Below are 22,279 nucleotides of genomic sequence, written 5' to 3' on the forward strand. Positions count from 1 at the left end.
CTTTAGCTATCGCCTTGTCACATTGCTTCACTATCTTTAGATCGCTAAAGATAGCGGTCTTTAGATCGCTAAAGACAGCAGTGTTTCATCCCCCATCACATACAGCTCTTTTGGATTACCACATCTCAGATGCATGACTCTGCACTTCTTGGCATTGAATCTCAGCTGCTATATCTTTGATCACTGTTCAAGCTTCCTTAAATCATGTCTCATTCTCTCTACTCCTTCTGGTGTGTCCACTCTGTTGCAGATCTTCCGCAAATAGACAAACTTTACCTTCTATCCTCTCCACAATGTCGCTCACAAAGATAATGAACAGAACCGGTCCCAACACTGATCCCTGTGGCACTGCACTTGACACTGCTTTCTCTTCAGAATAGATTCCATTTAACATCACATGCTGTCTTTTGTCCGTCAATCAGTTTGTAATCCATGCCACCACCTTGGTACTCACTCTCAAGCTTCTCATTTTATTCACAAGTCTCCTTGCCAGGTTCTTTGGGTACTTGCCAGTTTCTTATGGCCTGGATTGGCCACTGTTGGAAACAGGATGCTGGGCTTGATGGACCCTTGGTCTGACCCAGTATGGCATGTTCTTATGACCGTATCAAAAACTTTGCTGAAATCCAAGTAGATCACATTGGGCGCTCTTCCTCCATCCAATGCTTTAATCACACAATCAAAAAAATCTATCAGATTTGTCTGACAGGACCTTCCCCTAGTGAATTCTTGTTGCCTCATGTCCAGCAATCCTCCTGATTGTAGATAGTTCACTATCCTTTCCTTTTGCAGAGCCTCCATTAATTTTCCCACCACCAAGGTGAGGTTAACTGGCCTGTAGTTTCCAGCCTCCTCTCTGCTACCACTCTTTAGGAGCGGGACCACCACTGCTCTTCTCCAGTCTTTTGGCACCACTCCCGTTTCCAGGATCTATTAAACAGGTCATGCAGTGGACTCGCCAGCACATCTCTGAGCTCCCTCAGTATCCTGGGATGAACTTCATCAGGCCCCATGGCCTTGTGCACTTTCAGTTTTCCTAGTTCTTCCCAAACATTCTATTCTGCAAATGGATTTTCATGTACCCCATCTCCACCTACAGTCTTGTCAACCAGCAAAGGTCCATCTCCAGGGTCTTCTATAGTGAACACCGAACTGAAGAATTTGTTTAATATTTCTGCCATTTCTTCATCTCTGTCCACATATTGATCATTGTCACCTTTCAGTTTCATAATACCACTTCGGACCTTTCTCCTTTTTCTGATGTATCTGAAACATTATTTGTCACCTCTCTTTACCTCTTTGGCAATCCTTTCTTCTGCCTGGCTTTTAGCTTTCTTGATTTCCTTCTTTGTCTCCCTCAGGTCCACCAGATATTTTTCCCTGTGTTCCTCATTTTGGGATTCTTTATATTTCTTAAATGCTATTCTTTTTGCTTTTATTTTATCTGCCACTTCCTTTGAGAACCGGATTGGTTTCTTGTTTCTGTCATATAGATTTGTCTTTGTAATTTCTACTTTTAGTTTGGCCCACTGTTGTTCCACCTCTCCCAGTCTTCTAGTTCTTATTCCAGGTACGTCCCCATTTCAACAAAGTCCATATTTTTGAAATTCAAAACCCAGGTCTTTGTGTGACTTCTCTGCATCCTATTTACAATATCAAACCATACCGTTTGATGATCAGTAGTGCTGAGATGGTCTCCCACCCGGACAGTTAGTGAGCACCAAGTCAAGTATTGCATCTTACCTCATTGGTTCCATTACCATTTGTTTGAAGAGAGCCCCTTGCAAGGCATCCACTATCTCTCTACTTCTGGTAGATTCCGCAGAAAGGAGTCTACATCTGGCAGATTAAAATCTCCCATAATCAAACCTTTTCCCTTCTTTCCCACCTTCTGGATGTCTTCACCTAAATCTCTGTCTAGCTCTTCTGTTTGAGTTGGAGGCCTGTAAACTACTCCAGTAAAAATGGATGCACCACCATCTTTTTTTTAGGACAGCTCATAATGCTGCTTTTCTACCCCACTTTCCTTGCAGTTCATTGCTTGGGTATTGTTTTTGTCATAAATAGCTACTTCTCCCCCTTTTCTGACTTCTTTGTCCTTCCTTATTAAGTTATAGACTGGTATGGCTATATCCCACTCATGAGAATCCATGAATCATGTCTCCGTGACCACAACAGCAAAAAAGAAGCTCTAAACATATAAAAGCCAGGGACAAGATAAAGGTAACTGTTTAATCATCATATAAGAATATAAGAACATAAGATATGCCATAATGGGTCAGACCAAGGGTCCATCAAGCCTAGTATCCTGTCTCCAATAGTGGCCAATAGAGATGTGAATCGGAACCGGAATCAGTTCGGATTCCGGTTCCGATTCACATGTGGGTTTTTTCCATCGGGCCCGATCGTGGTTTTGTTTATTGGCTGCGCCCGAGCCGATAAACAAAAAACCCACCCCGACCCTTTAAAACTAATCCCTTTGCTTCCCCCACCCTCCCGACCCCCTCAAAAACATTTTACAGGTACCTGGTGGTCCAGTGGGGATCCCAGGAGCGATCTCCCACTCCCGGGCCGTCGGCTGCCACTAATAAAAATGGCGCCGATGGCCTTTGCCCTTACCATGTAACAGGGTATCCATGCCATTGGCCGGCCCCTGTCACATGGAGGGAGCACTGGATGGCCGGCACCATCTTTAAAAATGGCGTGGGTCGGGTAGTAAGGTTGTTTTTTTTATCGGGCCATCGGCGCCATTTTTGAGTGGCAGCCAAAATGGCGCCGATGGCCCGAGAGTGGGAGATCGGTCCCCACGCCCCTACTGAACCACCAGGTACTCGTAAAAAGTTTTGGGGGGTTTGGGAGGGTGGGGGAAGGTAAGGGGTCAATTTTAAAGGGTCGGGCCTCACTAAAAAAAAATTAACGATGTGAATCGGAACCGATACCGATTCACTTCTCCACCGATCAGATCTTTTTCTCCCTCCAGCCGAACCCGATCGTTAAGACGATCGGGCACACGATTCACATCCCTAGCTACAACACACTGAGCCAATGATTTCAAAGTATTACCATTATGACACCTAGATCTCTTTCCTGGGTGGTAACTTCTAATATGGAATCTAGCATTGTGTAACTACTCTTTGCTGAATCAGCACCACTGTGTAGCAACACACTGCTAACTTTGAAGTATAATAAAGAGGAAAGTTGCCCCGCATTTGCATAGTGGGTATGCAAGTTGAGCTCCTTCCTCTCCCTCCCTGTACTCTCCAACACTGCCTTTCTAAATCTCTGTATTCAAATTCAACTCCGTTCCTCTTTTCCCCTCTACTCTTCAGCTCAGCCCCACCCTTCTCTCTTTGTATTGTCCAATCCACTCTACTGCCACATTTGGAAATTGAGCCCCGCCCCTCTCTTTGGCTGTGCACTCCTGCTCTGCCTCTCTCTCTCTTTCTCTTTCTGAATAGCCAATCAATCCTCTACTACCACACAGTGCACTTGAGCTCAGCTTGCACTCTTTACTACCACAGTTCTCAATTAGGCACTTCCTACACTTCACAGTATTTCTCTGTCCTTGGATGGGATTTTTACTACTGGTTAAAAATAGTGGAGAATGTGCCATGCAAAGCCATGGAGGATACCAAAGTAGCCAAAAATGAACAAATATCCCAGGTTCTTTTGAAAGCCCTTTCTTGGCCCAGCAGTTAAAACATGATGCCAGTTTGATTGACAAGTGGGTGACTAACTGAAGCATCATTCTACACAAAATACTAATAGAATGAATACAGCAAACGTTAAATTCGCAATTCCAATGCCTCTTCTATCACCACCAACCAGTTATGTTGCTTTTGACTTGTTTACAAGATTTCTTTTTACATTTAGATCCGGCCAAATTTTTAATGAAATAATCAGAGATGAACGTAACGAATAACTTCCCCATCTAGAAGAGATGAAGGCATATGCAGTTAAGCAATTAACACATTTTAATAAAGATAAAGATGGGACCCCCAAGGGAAAAGGGGGCTCTGAATCCCAAATGGTACTTTAACTGGAAATAAATGCCCTAGCTAGAGATTATCATTTCAACTGTAAGCTTTTGTGGGAAGAAGGTAATGTCTTTTGATATATTTATTTACAAAAGACCCCCCCAAAAAAAGTATTTACCTAATAAGTAATAAGGGCATTTCTATATAATGATAGGGCTGGCCTCGTGGCTCAGCGGCAGTGCTTTTCGCCGCCATGCAAAAGGACCTTGACAATTTCCAGATCATGTCTTGGGATCCTCTAGTTGGCTGGAATTGGGGATGCTGCAGGGGTAGCATTCACAGCCCTGGGGGGAAAGGGGGGGGGGGGGAATAGGGTGTTCCACTAATCACGCAATACCCACAGGACCCATGATTGCAGAGTTCCTAGTATGTGGCCTCTGACTGAGGAGTGTCGCTGCAATGATTGGGCTAAATGAGTTGGGAGGGGGAAATATAAAAGAGGGACCCCCTCCCACTGAGGAGCTGTAAATGAAAACTCATGGCAGTATATTACCACAAAAAACAGTTCAGCTTGAGATGGAAGCTCAAGGAAGCAGGTGGAAGCTTGTGCTTCAAATAATTTATTTAAAGTCTTTTCTATACCATCGCTATGTTATATACCAACGGTTTACATGTAGGCACATAAGTAAGTTTGGAGTAAGCATACTATAGTACATTCTAACAGGTGCCATTAAGTTTCGGTTACATTAAATCATAAAAATATGTACAAATGTTTAGTGATGTAGGTTCTGGCCAGGTGTACCTAGAAGGTACTTTTACAGGTCAAAAAAATCACATTTACTGTGTTATATTATTACATTCATTGTGTACTCAATTTGTTAAAATATTGTAATGCACATTTATGAGAATAGTGCTGTATGCCGGTGCTCTTCTGTTTATTCCAGTGTATTTTCTATTTTCCAGTCTCTATAAAAGGCTTGTTTAAAAAGCCATGTCTTTAGACTTCTCTTGAATGTTTTGGGGTCTCTCTGTAATCTGATCTCCAAAGGCATTGTGTTGCAGAGTGTGGGTCCTGCTAAAGACAATGCCCTTTCTCTTACCTGGGTTAGTCTCGCTATCTTGACTGAGGGAATGGTTAAGAGTGCTTTGTTTGCTGAACGAAGGTTCCTGTGTGGTACGTGTACCCGTAGTGCAGTGTTTAGCCAGTCCGCTTTTTCATCATGTATTAGTTTATGTATGGTGCATAGTGCTTTGTATTTTATTCTTTGTTCTATGGGTAGCCAGTGAAGTTCGGCCAGAGTTTGTTATATGGTCTCTTCTTCTTTTTCCAGTTAGTATTCTCGCTGCTGTGTTTTGTAGAATTTAAAGTGGTCTTATTGTTGTATTTGGGAGTCCCAGAAAAAGTGCATTACAGTAATTGGTACTGGCGAAAACTAGTGCCTGAAGCACTGTTCTGAAATCTGCAGGAGTTAGTAACGGTTTAAGTTTTCTGAGGATCATGAGTTTAGCATAGCCTTATTTTACTTTTAGCGATATGTGTTGTTTTAGATTAATATTGGGGTCCATTATTATTGCAGCACAACAAACAAACTGGGAGTCAGTAGATAACCACAGAAATAATCTAGTAACAAAAATTGTGGAAATCGCAATATTGTAAATATTAGCCTAAGAAGGTGTCAGCAAGCCTGACGTTATATGTCTTTATAGCAGACACTAACCGGTCTACTCAATCATCCACCTTCATCGGTTTTTAATGCTTTAATACTACAAAAATTATTTTTATAGAACTTTTTTCTTTTTAGTTAAAATTGTCCTCCATGGAATTCAAAGTATATCAGACTCTTATCGGACAGCTCATTCTTATTGCCCTACACGGGCCGGTGTATGATCTATAGCACAGAAACGTAGATCAGCAAAAGTATGTTTATGTTCTTGGCAGTGCAATACCAGCGGTTCGTCTTCTCGATTGTTTTTGATGTTAGAACGGTGTTCTATCATTCTGGTCTTTAAAAGACGCTTAGTTTTCCCAACATAGAGTAATGAACACGGACATTGGATCAAATAGACCACCATCGAAGAATCGCAAGTAGTGTCATGTTTTAAAAATATTTTATATCCTGAAGGTAACAGTAATTGATCTTGAATAGACATCGATGATTGGCATACAGAACAAGTGTGGCGCGGGGGAGACCGACATCGCCTTTTACTGCAAGCTGAACAGCGCTGGATATATAGACTCAACACTGTGTTTCCAATTGGGTTAAATAATGAATTAGAACTGCATGCTTTTCTGGGGTGATTATGCTCTTTAAATGATTTTTCATTGTTCAATTCATGATATCTCAACCACACTTGACCTAGGTCACTGATGTCAGAATTCAGGTGAATTTAAAGAGTCCTGAACCTCTGTTTCAGTTCCTCCAAACCCCTTTTGACAAGATGGCTGAGACGTGAAGTCCATTTTGAACGGTAGCCTTGCTTCTACTAAGATAAGTACTATTTTTTCCTCTTTCGATATATAAATTAATTATTATATGGTTATTGTAGGTAACTGACTCTTGGTACAACATCTTTTGATGTGCCCCTGACGAAGCTTAGCAAGCGAAACACCGGCCCGTGTAGGGCAATAAGAATGAGCTGTCCGATAAGAGTCTGATATACTTTGAATTCCATGGAGGACAATTTTAACTAAAAAGAAAAAAGTTCTATAAAAATAATTTTTGTAGTATTAAAGCATTAAAAACTGATGAAGGTGGATGATTGAGTAGACCGGTTAGTGTCTGCTATAAAGACATATAACGTCAGGCTTGCTGACACCTTCTTAGGCTAATATTTACAATATTGCGATTTCCACAATTTTTGTTACTGGTCCATTATTATTCCAAGGTTCCTTACTTTTTCCGCTAGTTCTATTTTCTGGCTGTTTTTGAGTATAATTGGGGTTTGAATGATTTCGATATTTTTTCTTTCTAAGTGTAGAAATTCCGTTTTTTCAATATTGATCACTAGTTCCATTCGGTTTAAAAGTTGTTTTATGATGTCTAGGTACATGTTAGCTAGGTTTAATGTTGTTTCTATTATGTCGTCGATTGGTAGAATTAATTGAATATCATCTGCATAGATATAATGTATGATTCCTAATCCTGCTAGTAGATGGCATAATGGGAGCATGTATATGATAAAAAGGGTTGCGGATAAGGTTGATCCCTGCGATACACCTGTTTCAAGATTGAATTTGTCTGATAGTGTGTTGTTGATCTGAACTTGAAAGAACCTATATATAAATCTATAATAGAAAGCCATTATTATGAAAATTTTAAATGTCTATCCTGCCCATAGATTCATCATTCTGCTATATTTTTAATGTGGAAAACATTATCAGTGGCAGCACTACCGGGCCATAACTCTGCCCAAATTCCGTCCACACTCCTCCCCTTCCCCTAATTTGCATGGCATCGCGGGCAGAAGGGCCTTTTCGCAGAATAAAGAATGACCCTGTATGTGTTCTAGAAATATCAGGTTCATTAAGATTTTCGCATGGTTTATGTCATCATCAAGCTTCCTCTATTTGTATAACTAGATGGTTCCATATACTTTGGGGATTCTGCAGATGTTCTGTTGGGGGTATTTTTTAATGTTTGTTTTAACTTTCATTCTACACAATCTCAGATATTCCTGTGGGTTCAGAGCATGTTTTCATATTCCTAGTGGTATTTACCCTGTCTGCCTTTATTGGCCTAATAGTGTTACTGCTTCTGTGATTCCACCTGTTCTATTTAATGCCCCTGCTCTATGCTAGAACAGTTGAGGAATCGGAAGCATAAAATAATTCTAACTACTTGCACCATATCCATGCACAGCACTATTACATTTAAGCCACTATGGGTCTATTTATTAAGGTGTGGGGCACTGTAACACACATTAATGCATTTTATCACATATTATTAGTTCCCAATGGAACTAATGGGAGCCACAGTAAATAATAACACGCATTATTGGCATACTTCACCTTAGTAAATAGACCCTTATGACTGCTATCACTATTAGCCAAAAACCTCCTCCGGGGAAAGCCACAATTAATTTATTGTATCTTCATTACTAAACTCATTCACGGGTCCTTGGTTAAGAAATAAAAATGCCTAGCCCACTCAATAAATTAAATAAAATACCAATTCAAACAGCATTAGCATTACATTTCAGCCCTGGAAACCCCATGTCTATTCCATGCTACCAAACTGCAGAGAAAATAATTTTGTAAAGTAGGTTCCTCTCAGTAAACAATCCAATTGATTTCAACCCAGCTTGTCTGACTACAAAAATCATAACGCAACATATGACCAGTAGGGTCAATGTAGGTCATAGCAGGGGCCAGATCAATGCTATCATCATTTGGGATTTCCCAGGAAACCAGGATGGGAGAAGTATAAGCTGAACGTACAGCACATGTCATCATTTTAGCACTCAGTTTAATAAGTGATCAAAAAGGCTCAACTTGCAACAGTTTGGTTGTAAGAGCATGTTGACAACATTACATGTATAGAAGAAAGGTATGTTCCTGTTGCTGTTGCAGTATGATGTATTTAACTTTGCATGGATTACCAACAATAGGTCTGTTAATATGTTTATCAGTTTTCTCTGTGCTCAGCTTTCCATATCTCAACCAGTTTTTTTTATGTCATCACCCCAGACATTTCTCTGTTCTTCTCTATGATACCCTCCAGTACTAAGGGGGTCATTTAACAAAGTGCTATATGGCATTTTTGCATGCGTTAAGCACCTTTAACGCAATTGAAAGCACCATAATGCTTGGTGCGATGCAAATCAGAAAAAAGGGAGGAGTTTTTAGCCAAGTGGCTGGCTTCACAATTTTGCATGGCTGTAATGTGGAGTTTTGTTTTTGGTATTTAAGCTGCTGAAGAGCCAGCCTAGCTATCAGGGCCCTCATGAGAGAGAGAGGGAGAGAGAGAGACACTAGCCATAATACCCTCATACTAGGTAGGTATTTATACCTCTATATGAGGCCCACATAGTTACTCGAGGTGAGGTTTAGGTAGGAATGTAGGGGTTAGGAGCCACTTTGACTTTCAGAGTGAGACATACGAACAGAACAGTGCTCTCTTGTGAAGATTTGATGACCTTCGGAGTGAGGAAACTCACCCAAAGTTGAGATTTGGGCAATGCTCTCTCAACCTAGCTTGATGTTACCCAGTGTTACCCAGGTAGAGAGTCCATCAAGCTAGGTTGAGAGAGCATTGCACAAATCTCATCTTTGGGTGAGTTTCCTCACTTTGAAGGTCATCAAATCTTCACAAGAGAGCACTGTTCTGTTCGTATGTCTCACACTGAAAGTCAAAGTGGCCCCTAACCCTTACACTAATACCTGAACCTCACCTCGAGTTACTAGGTGGGCCTACCATAGAGATATAAATACCTACCTAGTATGAGGATATTATGGCCAGTCTCTATTTCTCTCTCTTCCCCCCCCCCAGGGGTTGTAGGTAGGGCAAGTGATATTTTTACCTTACAACACTGAATGTTCTTGCATGTAAAATCTATTACTATAAATGCATACTTTTAAATTATTTTTGGGAAGGGTGAGGCCAGGAGTGTGTGCAAGGCTGTAAGGCTCACCTATAACACCTAATAACCTTGCACCAGTCCTGGCTCCACAAGGAAAAGCAGGATGCCGTCTAGAACTGTTATTTTGGGTTAGTGGCTCTCCCCCAGTCTTAGTCAGGTCTTACTTTTGTCTTTTTATAAGCCCAGGGATCAGTACGAGTCACTTCTGGTCCCCTGAAGTCAGTAGGCAGAGCAGAGCCTTGGGAACCATAATAGCAGAACCGTGTAGCCTGCAGTCAATGGGAAAGCTCCAGAGTGGTGGGAGGGCTGTGGAGAAGTGGAGGCAAGCTACAGACACAGGAAGGAAGGGGGCAAGCCAGGAGGAAGTGCTTATGCAGTGCTGGGAAGGCTTCTGTCTGAGCTGACTGTACTGAGCTCTGAGAGAAGCAGCTGACTGTGGAACCAGCGAGTCTCCTAGAGAATGGGATTGGGAAAGGGAGGGGGCTGCTGCAGAATGGAGAAGAGTTAGCAGCAAGCAAGAACTTTACACCATGATGCAGCAGTGCTGGACTGGGGGCAATCACCGCATGAATACATAAGCAGCAGCGCAACAACAGTAGCATGTCAGAGAGCGTGTTTGTGTGTCTGTGTCCGAGAAATTAAGACAGAAATGCACACCCATAGACACTTTGTCTATGAGAGAGAGGTTGCGTGGGGGTATCTTTCTCTCTGACACAGACACAGATACACACTCTGTGTGTGTGGGTGTGTCTTTGTACCTGAGAAAGAGTATATGTCTTTGTGTCAGTGTGTATGTGACAATAAAGTTTCTGCAGTCTAAAAATCTGGTTGTGGCTGAGTGTGTGTGTGTGTGTCTGGCACTGGCTGGCGGTGTCATTACTTGCAATTGGTTTAAGAGCCAGACCGAGAATCCAGGTTATATTTCTGTAAAAGATAAGCAGATGTGTAGGAGGGGGCCCAACCAATTTGCATGGATGAAATGTGGACTAGAGCTCTGCCACCCTTGGTCTAGAATGTGCTCAACTACTTAGTTATTTAGGAAAAGTGAAGTTTATTTTGGAGATATTTTGGCTCAATTCTGCCGGGTTCCAGGGTTAACTTGGTCTGCTTTTGGGAGCCTTTGACACATGTGCTGCAGGGAAAGTGCATGAGGGGGTCAGATACCCCATGGGCCTGTTTTGAAAAAAATCCCCCGGGCTGATAGTTTGTTGCAATTCTCCCCTGGCAGTGGTAGAGACAGGGTTGAAAGGGCAGAAAGGTGAGTTGGTGTTGTGTTGCATATAGGAATTTATATGTGTATCTACCCAGAGTGAGCAAATCTCAAGTGAGCAGACTGGATAGGCCATTTTGGTCTTTATCTGCCATTGTTTTATTATGTTACAAGATAAGTAAAACAGACAAGCGATTTTCTGACCCCCAGAGAGCTTATAATTTATTAGCTTTTATATATCGACATTCATGGGTACATCATGCCGGTTTACAATATAACTGATGGAGGAAATTACAAAAAACCAGGGTGGGAGGAGAGGGAGAAGATAGGAAGAGAGAAGGGGTGAGAGAAGAGAGGGAAAAACAGGAAGAGGAGAAAAGGAACAGTACCTGATGGAAAACAACAAAAGAACATAATAAGTAACATTGCAAATTATACACTCAACAAGGGACTGTGTATAACCTTATACACTGTGGATAACCTTATATAAATTATACACTCCAAAAAGTATTATATACAATAATAATAAAAAGTATTATATACAATAATATACAATATCTTTAACTAGTACATACAGAAGACGCTATATATGACATTATAAATTATACGTTCAGAAAGGCAACTATATATAGACTAGCAGGGTTGCTATAGGGAAAAGTAAGGTTTAAAGGAAAGCGGAGGGTGGTAAATAAAAGGGGTATAAAAGGGTTGCTATAGGGAAAAGGTAGGGTTTAAGGACAGGGGAAGGGGGTATAAAAGGGGGGTATATAAGGAGGTGCAGAGAAATGGGAGACAAAACAGAGTATAAATAAAGGAGAAGGCTATGAGTACGTTAATGACAAGGGCTCTTTCTCTGAGGGAGCAGGGGGACTACGTAGGATCCGGATCAGGGTAGGCCATTTTAAAGAGCCATGTTATAATGGGAAGAAATGGAAACACAAAAGGATGAAACTGTTGGAGAAATGGCTCTAGCACTGGTTCAAACGATTTCAACAGTTCTTTTATAAAGGTGATAAACAGAAGCAGAATTTTTAAACACTCTTCTGCATAAGTTCATTTATATAAGGGGGAAAACACCCTCCACTGCACAAAGTTGCAATCCCTGTACTGTGTCCTTGTCATTAACTGATGGAATCATTTCATTTTTCTGCCAGGGCTCTTGAGTTTCCTCTTTGCTGATTTCATGAGGCATTGCATATCCATTCTAGGCTTTTCAACTCACTCGAGAGTCTCTTCTAAACCCTGCTGGAGTCTATGCACAGTAACTTCCTCACTGCTGGCTTCAACTGGCTTCTTCCTCTATCATCTGCTGCTAGCACATTTTAGTGCTTAATCAGCACCACTTGTAGGCACATTAGTCATGTATCTAGTGAGTGCATACTGTCTAGTTTATTACCAGTAACGGCCACGTTTTTCAGCTTGTCATCACATTATGAGTTTGGCAATCTTGTATACTGGATTTCATGCCATTGGGAATTTTCAGCTTTCAGCTGTTACATTTATAGAACAAAACCTGTTTTCTTATACCAGAAAAAAAATATTGCATATAATAAGTTCTACAGTATTCTGAGCTGGTTCATTTCATACTAAGATAGCATGACCAAATGGGTGTATTTCTGCTATACCAAATCATGTTTTATTCTTGTATGTTAAATTAAGGAACATTAAAGAAGAGCTGGCAGCAGTTCTGTTCAATCAGAGAAGCAGTTTCAGAGGACAAGAAAAGCAGATATATCTCCTCTTCACAAGAGTGGGATCAAAGTTGGGGATAGCCAATGGGAATTAATGGAACCACAACTTTGCAGAAATAAGTGTTTGAAGTTTTCAGAAGCCCTACTTCCATTGCCATAGATCTCAGAACCTATGGAGGTAATTTTCAAAAGACATTACGTGCATAAAACAGGATTTTACAAGGGTAAATGGACTTTTGAAAATTGCCACAATATATGCTACTTTTGAGAATAACTTTCAAACTGTGGGCGGCATCAAATATGCATGTATGTAGCTGCGTGCATATTTGCTATAGTATTTTATAATACATGTGGACACGCCCCCTCCCCGCCCCTTTTAAGAAGCCCCGGGACTTACGCGCATCCTGGGGCTGTGCGCGCACCAGCGGCCTATGCAAAATAGGCACGCCGGCGTGCGAGGGCCCTGCGCGCGTAAATCCAGCCGGATTTACGCTCGCAGGGCATTTAAAATCCAGCCCTTTGAATCCAGAGAATAAATGTACTTCACATGATGTCCAAAAACTGATGCATTTCCTAATGCATTTTCGCTCAGGTTATTTTGACATCCAAAACAGGAGACGACTTTAAGATTTTAAACACATGACATTTCTAGACTTCCCAAAAAGAAAAGTGAATTGAATTCTTACATATAATCCTACCCTCTTCCCAGGGCTTGATTCCCCATTAGGTAGTAGGGATGTGCTGTCATCTGAAATGAAATAGACAATTTTGTTGAGATTGTCTGTGTTGCTTCAAGTCATTTTCTAAACTAAATGATAGGAACAATTTTGTGTTTTATTTTCTATTGTTTATCTAAGCACACTGTTTGCAAACAGTACACACAGGTTCCGGGACAAACATAGTAACCTGGGGAGGGGCCTGCAGATACCCCCTATCCCACACCCCTGCTGCCCCTAGAGATGGAAAAAGTTCCCCATAAGGTAGTATTAGTGGAAAAATCCCATTCCCATGTCCTGCCCCTATCCTCTCCTCTCCCCACAGCTGTCAGCCCCCACATCACTCATTTTAGCCCGCCTTTCTGACCCCCTAAGACTTAAAATCATCCTAGTGATCTCGTGGGGGCCCAAGAACAACCTTTCCACTCCCAGACCCTAGCAGTAGCCATTTAAAAAAATGGCACACACCCTTAGTCCCTATTATGTAACAGGGACTACTGCTGCCATTGGGTAGCACCTGTCACATGATAGGGGATAGGGAGGCTAGCACCATTTTTCAAAATGGCAGCCACCAGGTCCAGGAGCAAAGAGTAAGCTCCTGGGACCCAACTAGACCACCAGGAGGATTTTATTAAATCTGGGGAGGGGGGTCAGGTGGGTGCACTAGGGTGGGTGATGTGAGGCCTAGTGGCTGAGAGCTATTTAAAATTGGGAGCAAGTCATGAGAACATGGATATTTTTCACTAAAACTATCTTTTGGCGAGAACTTTGGCTGCCTCCGGGGCAACATAATGGTGGTGGTGGTGGTGGGGTCTTTGGAGACCCCTAGGGTCTAATTCTTGGGTTTTATTTTTCTTGTTGGAAAATAGTGTATGCTATTTGCAATAATGTGCACTATTTTATTAAATGGAAACCTCCCCCCCCCCCAACAAAACTTTACAAAACTGAAAATGCATACTCATAAAATGACATGAGAAACTAAGTGACACCCCTGTTAGGCAGAGTATAGGCACCTGCCTCGTGCTGCCTTGTGTCTAGATGACGCTATGCTCCCTTAAGGAGGGCAGGTGAAGGAGAAAGAGGGTATCCTAGAGGGAGGAGGCACGATACCTATGGATTTTGGTGCTTCTTTGGAACCCATTCTTGTTCCAATCCCAAAGCTTCTGAGGGGCCCTCCCACTCCACTCTAGCACCTAGCCCAGCAATTCCCACTGAGACGGTGAAGCCTGTCTTGTGTACACAGAGGTTTTGTTTCATTAAGGGCCGGATTTTCTAATCGACGCCCGATCTTATAACATGCGTGCGCAGCCGCGTGCGTGTTATAAAATCCGGGGTTGGTGCGTGCAAGGGGGTGCACACTTGTGCAGCTTGTGCGCGCCGAGCCCTAGGGGAGCTTTCCCCGTTCCCTCCAAGGCCACTCCGAAATCGGAGCGGCCTCGGAGGGAACTTCCCCTATCTAACCCACCCCCCAGCCCTACCTAAATTCCCCCCCCCTACCTTTATTATTTAAGTTGTACCTGCCTTTGGGCAGGGGTAGGTTGCCGGTGTGCGATTCCCCGGCCTAACAGGCCTTTGGAGGTCTCTGACCACTCCCCTGCCCCAGATCACTCACGCCCCGCACTCTTTTTCAAGCCCCGGGACATACGCGCATTCTGGGGCTTGCGCGCGTCGCAGAACCTATGCAAAATAGGCTCGGCGCGCACAGGAGCAAGTTTTCGGGGTTATGCGTGTTATATACGCACGTAACCCTTGGAAAATCCACCACTTAGGTTTTAAGACATATGTGGAATATGTGTTTTACTTAACAATTCCTCAAATTATTTACCTTGAAAAAAAAAAGGGTAACACTTTCTTCTTCGGATCATGGGCTTAGTATGTAAGTTTTTCATTACAGAAAGGGCTTTATTTTATGAATTTTATGTTCTTAGCATTTGGGGACTAAGTTTGAGAACACAATGTCACAAATTTATTTTCTGTTAATCTATTTTCTGACACAGATTGCCCTCATCTGGATGTAAATTTAAAAAAAAGTAAGAATACTACCATCTGAATCCCATAAATGCTGAAACACAGATGGAACTGGCTGGAAATTTATGCAGCAGTGTGAAAACACTTTATTCTTTCAAATTTATGAACCACTTTGACCCATCTATACTCCCATCAGCAGAATGAGAGCTCATTTTTCTTTATTATTTGCAGAGATTTTTTTTCTTAATTTAGAACAAGCTGGATGATTTCATTCGGTTGGATGTAAAGCTAAGGGGGGAGTTGCTGACAGGAAGGATAATGCTGTACAATCATGGGAATCGTCTTTCTTTCGTTAATCTGCATGGATGTGAATTCAGATCCATCCTCTGGGCCCGATTCTGCAAGGGCTTTCTCCCAGTGTACGTTTGTCAAAAGGCAAGAAGTTCATCTAGTGTCATCTGCTTTCCAGGACATGTGCATATACGTCTGCAGTCCAGACTCCATACATACGCATGAATCAGACAAAAAAAGAGCACCTGACTTGTCCTGCAAATGTAAAGGTCAATTTTAAAACTTGCACAAAGGTATCCATGTGCGAGCGGTTCCCGGTGCGTGCACATGGATGCGCCGATTTTATAACATGCGCGCATCGACCCATGCGTGTTATAAAATCCGTTACCCACGGGCACATACGCGCTCAATTTTATATCGGCACGCGCACAAGGGGGGGGTGGGATTTCTAAGAAGCACGCGGCGATGCGATAGGGCCTTTCCCCAGTTCCCTCCCAGTCCGCTCCAATAAATGAGCAGACTGGGAGGGAACTTCCAAAACCCCTCTGTCTTCTTTTTTTTGTTTTACTATTTACCATGCAGCAGCAGGTTGCGCGTGCCGGACCGATCCTGGCGCACTTTTCGGTGGGCCCGGCTCCGTCCACGGCCCACCCAGACCCTGCCCTCTGCCCGCCCCTTTTTCACGATGCCGGTCTTCAGCGCATACCGGGAGATAGGCACCTGGCCGTGGGCCTTTGAAAACGCCCACGGCGCGCGCATGGCCCGGCCACACTCGCATCTCCTGGTTTTTATGCTCGCTGGCCATTTAAAATTAAACTGTTAGTATAGATAGACTATCAAAGTATTATTAGGGGCACAAACACCCCAGTCATAGTGACCTCATAAAACGTCTTTCCCTAAGGAAAGTAGAATAAAAATCCTTGATCAAATTCAGAGTACCATAAAGCAATGGTTATTTGTTTGCTTTTTTTATTAGCTAGATGGTCTTATAACACACACAGCACTTATGCCATCTAATCTGTGACAGTTAAGATGGTAAGTTTTAAACAGGGGCATGTGCACACATTCGTCGACCTGCATCCAGGGACACAGTCATATTATAACACACGCATGTATAAGCATGCATGTTATAAAATAACCCGATCGCACGCACATGTGTGCACTTTTAAGTGGATGCGCGCCTTTGCACGCAAAGATCGCTTCTACCGCATAAGTGGGGGGATTTTAATAGACACGAGTGCCAGGTAAGGGATAGGCTTCCAAACCCTCCTGGTTTAATAGCCTCCCTTCTCCCCTGTTAGTGCCGACCTTTAAAATCCTATTGATCTACCTAGAATGTTTTATTTCATAACTTGCACATTATCCATAGCAGAAGTAAAGTTAGGCAGCAGGGGGCCCTGGCGCTCACCTGTGTGCATAAGTATTTACGTGCTAAGTTCAAAGTGAAATCTAGGAACGCCCAGCTCAGCCCAGGCCCCTCCCCTTTTTGGAACTTTTCATTTGTGCGTGTAGTGGTAAGTACGCGCGTACTCAGGCGGCTTTTAAAATCCACTCGGTGCATGCTGGCCCAACTTGTGCGAGTATCTCCTAGTTTTAGCTCGCACCGGGCTTTTAACATTCACCTTTAATTTTTTTTGTTGGTCTCACAACCTACAAAGACTTCAGTTTTCTTCATGTCCATTATGCACCAACATGTAAAGGAGCATTATTATTGCCTCAATATTTAATGTAAACAAGATGAAACATACAAAGCAATGAGCAAGCTGGTCTGAACTAAGTCCAGAACATTGTTAATCCATTCTGGGGTTTGGGGATTTTTGACTTTGCACCCCATAAAACATCAGAGTCATATCATATATATATATATATATATATATATATATACAGAAAGGAATTGCTTGTTAAATCAGTAAAATACAATTTGTTAACATAGCAAATTTTATTATAAACAGGCATACCACTGGTGCACAACATATGAATACAAAATCATATTACAAAAATAATTCTATCATTTTTTAAAACATTTTTTACACAATCATGCATTCATACATACCATTCACCACACTAACAATAAAAATACCCTAAAGAACCTTATTCCAGAGAATAATAAAGAAATATGTCCCTTAATATAACATATATCCTCACTGTGTCCCTCTCACCGAGCCTGACTGTTTCACCAGTATGAATATTTTAATTAATCCCACTCTTGAATTAATCTAAATTACGATTTTTGACGATAAATCGGGGGAATTCCTATTGTATCGCGCTTCTAACGATTTTTGACGATTTAAAATATATCGGACGATATTTTAAATCGTCAAAAAACGATTCACATCCCTAGTGGAAGCGGATGTGTCAGAGTACACGCTGCGACTCTTCTTTGACCACAGGTGGGAGGGGATTTGCCGGTAGGCGAAGTAGAGACTCAGAGCATCTTATTTATTTATTTTGTATGTCTCATAATCCTAAATTCTTAGCAGCTTACATGAAAACATATTTATTTATTTAAAATTATTTATCCAGAGTGCACTCCAACAATCGTGGTGGCTAACAATATAAAACATTCATAATAGTAACATAAAACAAAAAACAGCCAGATACTATAAATGAGCTCCATATTCAGAGCCATTTAACTGGATAGGTTCCGACTTATCTGGCTAAGTGGTGCATTTTAAATATTTGACCACAGTCAGCAGCCGCCACTTAGCTAAGTATTTATCCATCTATCAGGCAAGAGGGGAATGGGTGTAATGGGGTGGACTTGCGTTAGACGGATAAGTTATCAGCTAACTCTGATATTCAGATACATTTTATCCAGCTAACTCTGGTTGCCCATTAGACCAGTCCTAAAGTTAGCGGATAAACTTTTCTGGCTAATTTTAGGATAGCTGGATATATTCAGTAGCGCGGTCACTACACTTAATATATAGGCTAGAAAGGGGATTTTAAATCCCCGGCACATGCAAATCCCAGCAGATACGTGCTTGGCTGGGCCAATGGAGCAGTAGCAACTTGTGCGCGCCTTCCGATCCTTCCCCGGTACAGCGGCAAATAACCACTGTACCGGCCACCTCCAGCCCTGCCCTTCCTTGCCCCCTGGAACACTCCTTCTCGCTCCCTGGACCGCCTCTTTAACTGGGCCCAGCACTATGGTGCGTAACTGGGGTTACGCGCATGGCCGGGCCCCTTTGAAGATGCATGCTGCGTGTGGAAATCCCGGCCACATGTGTAACCCCCGTTTTTTGCCCGCGGGAGGGATTTAAAATTTGGGTGTTAGGGAATAGCCACTGCTTATTACCGGCTTTACTGGTATCTGATTTATTTAATGTTTGGGTACTTGCCAGGTACTTGTAACCAGGATTGACCACTGTTGGCAACAGTGTCTTGGCACGCCAGCAGCCTGTTGGCGCGCGTGGATTTATGTCTGCCTCCAGCAGGTGTAAATCCATGGATAAAGGTAGGGTTTAGATAGGGCCGGGGGGGGGGGTGGGTTAGGTAGGGGAAGGGAGGGGAAGGTGAGGGGAGGGCGAAATATAGTCCCCTCCGAGCCCGCTCCGATTTCGGAGCGGCCTCGGAAAGAACGGAGGCAGGCTGCGCGGCTTGGCAGGCGCAGGCTGCCCAAAATCGGCAGCCTTGCACGCGCCGATCCCGGATTTTATAAGATACACGTGGCTACGCGCATATCTTATAAAATCCAGCGTACTTTTGTTTGCGCCTGGTGCGCGAACAAAAGTACGCGATCGCGCTATTTTTTAGAATCTACCCCATACTACCTAAGATTGCCAACTGACTCCAGATTTTAAGGACAAGTTGAACCATCGGTCACACAGATAAAGAAACCCCAAACTGTGGAGAAAGAGAACAGCTCGAGCTTATTTCCTGGAAGAAAATTGCCTCTACTGCTTCTGTTTGCCTGCCCGAGGGTGAGGTCATTGTCCTGGCCCGTCGGAGGGAGAGTTGCACTGGTGACATCATCGAGGAGGGACCAGAATGCCATAAAACCAGCCCCTTCTGCGGCATCTCTTTGGGGTAAGAGAGAAAGAGAACAGCTCGAGCTTATTACCTGGAAGAAAATTGCTTCTACTGCTTCTGTTTGCCCGCCCGATAGTGAGGTTATTGTCCCGGCCCGTCGGAGGGAGAGTCGTACTGGTGACATCATCGAGGAGGGACCGGAATGCTATAAAACCGGCCCCTCCTGCAGCGCACAAGAGACGCCGGTGCGCGGCTTAGGAAAATATTGTGGACTCGAGAGGGATTAAACAAAGAAAAATTGGATTTCCCAGTAAGCAAATACTTTGCTTTTTTCTAGTATCTTTCTCTCTCAAATGCCCCCATTCAAAGTAATTCCAAGAGTATAAATAATTAGAGGCAATTGGAAGTAAGCCCCATTTATTAGTGTTGTTTAAAATTGGATTCTTAAATGCCACATTCCAAGAGAAAAGCAAGGATCAGGGAATTGGGGATGAATACCCCCAACCCAGATACCTCTCAACCTACCATCACAGGGTTTATGGTTCCAGTCATGGATTCCTCTACTCCACAAGCGTCCTTGGTATTGATTCCGCAGGAGCGGGTGGATCAGATATCGGACGTGCAAGTCACTCTAAGCCCTGGAGCTCCGTCTACCCCCCCCCCCCCCTTTTCCCTCTGAGGTTTTGATGACATCAGATAGATTAGTGTGCAACAGAGAAATATCTCCTATTGCAAGCAGGGCTAATCTAAGGATTGGCCCTGTTTTAGATCCCGGAGTAGTGGCAACACCAGAGGGTCTAGCACAGGGAGTAGAAGTCCTATCTCCCACTGCATTAAAGGCCTCTACTTCCAGAGGGAATATAGAAATATAGGGGGAATCAAAAGGACAACAGGAGAATCAAGCTACTGTGCTAAACTTATTGCGCCCTGCTATTCCTAGACCTACTGAGATAACTTTGGACTCTATTTGGGGTGCTATAATGGTACTGGAGAAATCTATTACCTCATTAGTAGATGTTACTTCAAATTTAACAGGAACATTTTCAACTGTGGAAACTAACATTTCTCTAAATACTCAGAAAATTACAATTTTGGAATCCAAAGTTTCCATTCTACAACAAAATCAAGAACAATTGATAAAATCGGATTTGATGCAACAACGAAAATTGGAAAATATAGAGAACTCTATTAGATATCAAAATTTTCGTATATTAAATTTTCCAATTTTGAAGTGGATACCTCCTATGGAAACGGTTAAAATATATATAACAGAAATTTTTAAAATTCCTAAAGAAATGATGCCTACCATAGCTAAGGTTTACATGACAAAAATTAAAGAGATGGAACAACTTGACCAGATGTCTGAACCTGATTTGGATCTTACACAGTTCCTGGAGACATCTACAGAAATAAAGATAACTAGATGTGGAACTTTGTTTCTACAATGTGTTTTTGCTCAGGATAGAAAAATGTTATTGAAAGCCTTTTTTCGCAATAGATCATCTCAATTCTTTGGTCAGTTGGTTTGGGTTTTCCCAGACATTACATGTTCCACTCAGGAACGTAGAAAAAAATCCTTAGCTATGCGGGCTTGTAGGAGCTCAGATTCCTATGAACAATCATTGAATGAGAAAAACTGAAAATCTCTGATTAACAACGCCAGCAGTGAAACGCATTGAAACGCACAGCCATTTTAAATGTACTAACATTTGATACGCAATGGAATGCACTATGCACTTACATACTGACATTCAGTGAAACGCACTACCATTTTGTAATAATATTTTGTATTGTATTAATACGATTGCTGCTATAAAATGTCGATCATATCATGTCTGTTAAATGACGTGTGTAGTGGTCTGATTGTAAGCTATACCTACTTGAAAGAATGTATAAAAGCCCACTCCTGACGGGGAGTGGCATGCAGTTTGTTCTAAGCCTTTGTCTTAGCTGCATCTTGCTGGCAATAAAAGTCTATCTTTACGGATCAGTTGTCTGGACCTCTTTCCTGACTAATTAAGACGGTTACATTGGCGAGCTAGCCAGGAGGTGCCGGGGACGCTATATTAGCCCCCCAGTTGGTCCAGCAGTTTGTGGCGGAGTGATCCCCAAGACTTACCTGGTGAGTGACCACCGCTGAGTTCAGTGATCAGGTTTCTGAGGGGACCATTCCACAAAATTCTTCTGGGACCTCTGGGCTTGGTGATCCAGAAAGAAGGCTTTCTTGACGATCGGAAACTGGAACTTTGCAGGCAAGTATTTTGGGAATTTTAGACCAATCCATTAACGGAGGATCGAAGGGGGCCCTGATCACGCCCTGCCAAGTGGCCGAGTAAGAACTAGGTTCTGAAACCCCACAGCGGCTTGGGAGGATTAAGTGAATAAGTTTCTTGTTGTGTGAAAGAGAGTGAATGGCCTCGCAGTTCTAGGCCGGGCGACCGTGTCCTAGTCGGGGTGATTGTGACCCTATTGTGTCTGGCGGATACGGACCCCTTACCTATCCGTTTTCCCCTCCCTCCTTTGTCTGTATTTCTATTCTAAAATGGGAGGGGGAGGTTCTACTCCATTAAAAATCATGACGGAACACTTTAGTGAAGTGTACGATAAGCATAAAGCAACAAAAGCAGGAATGATTCAGCGATGTGCATATAAGTGGCCGAGTTTAGGAGAATCCGTGAATTGGCCTCCAAAAGGAACTTTTGATTTTCAGACAGCCACAAAAGTTCAGAATATAGTAATTGTAGAAGGGAATCCGGGATGTCCAGAAGATATACCATATATCGATGCCTGGATTGCAGCTATTCTTGATCCACTGTCATGGGCGAAAAAGTCAGTGGAGGGAGCTGGATACAAAGGGGGGGGGGGGGGGTGTTC

Source organism: Rhinatrema bivittatum, chromosome 8 (assembly GCF_901001135.1).
Source record: "Rhinatrema bivittatum chromosome 8, aRhiBiv1.1, whole genome shotgun sequence".
NCBI classification, from domain to species: domain Eukaryota; kingdom Metazoa; phylum Chordata; class Amphibia; order Gymnophiona; family Rhinatrematidae; genus Rhinatrema; species Rhinatrema bivittatum.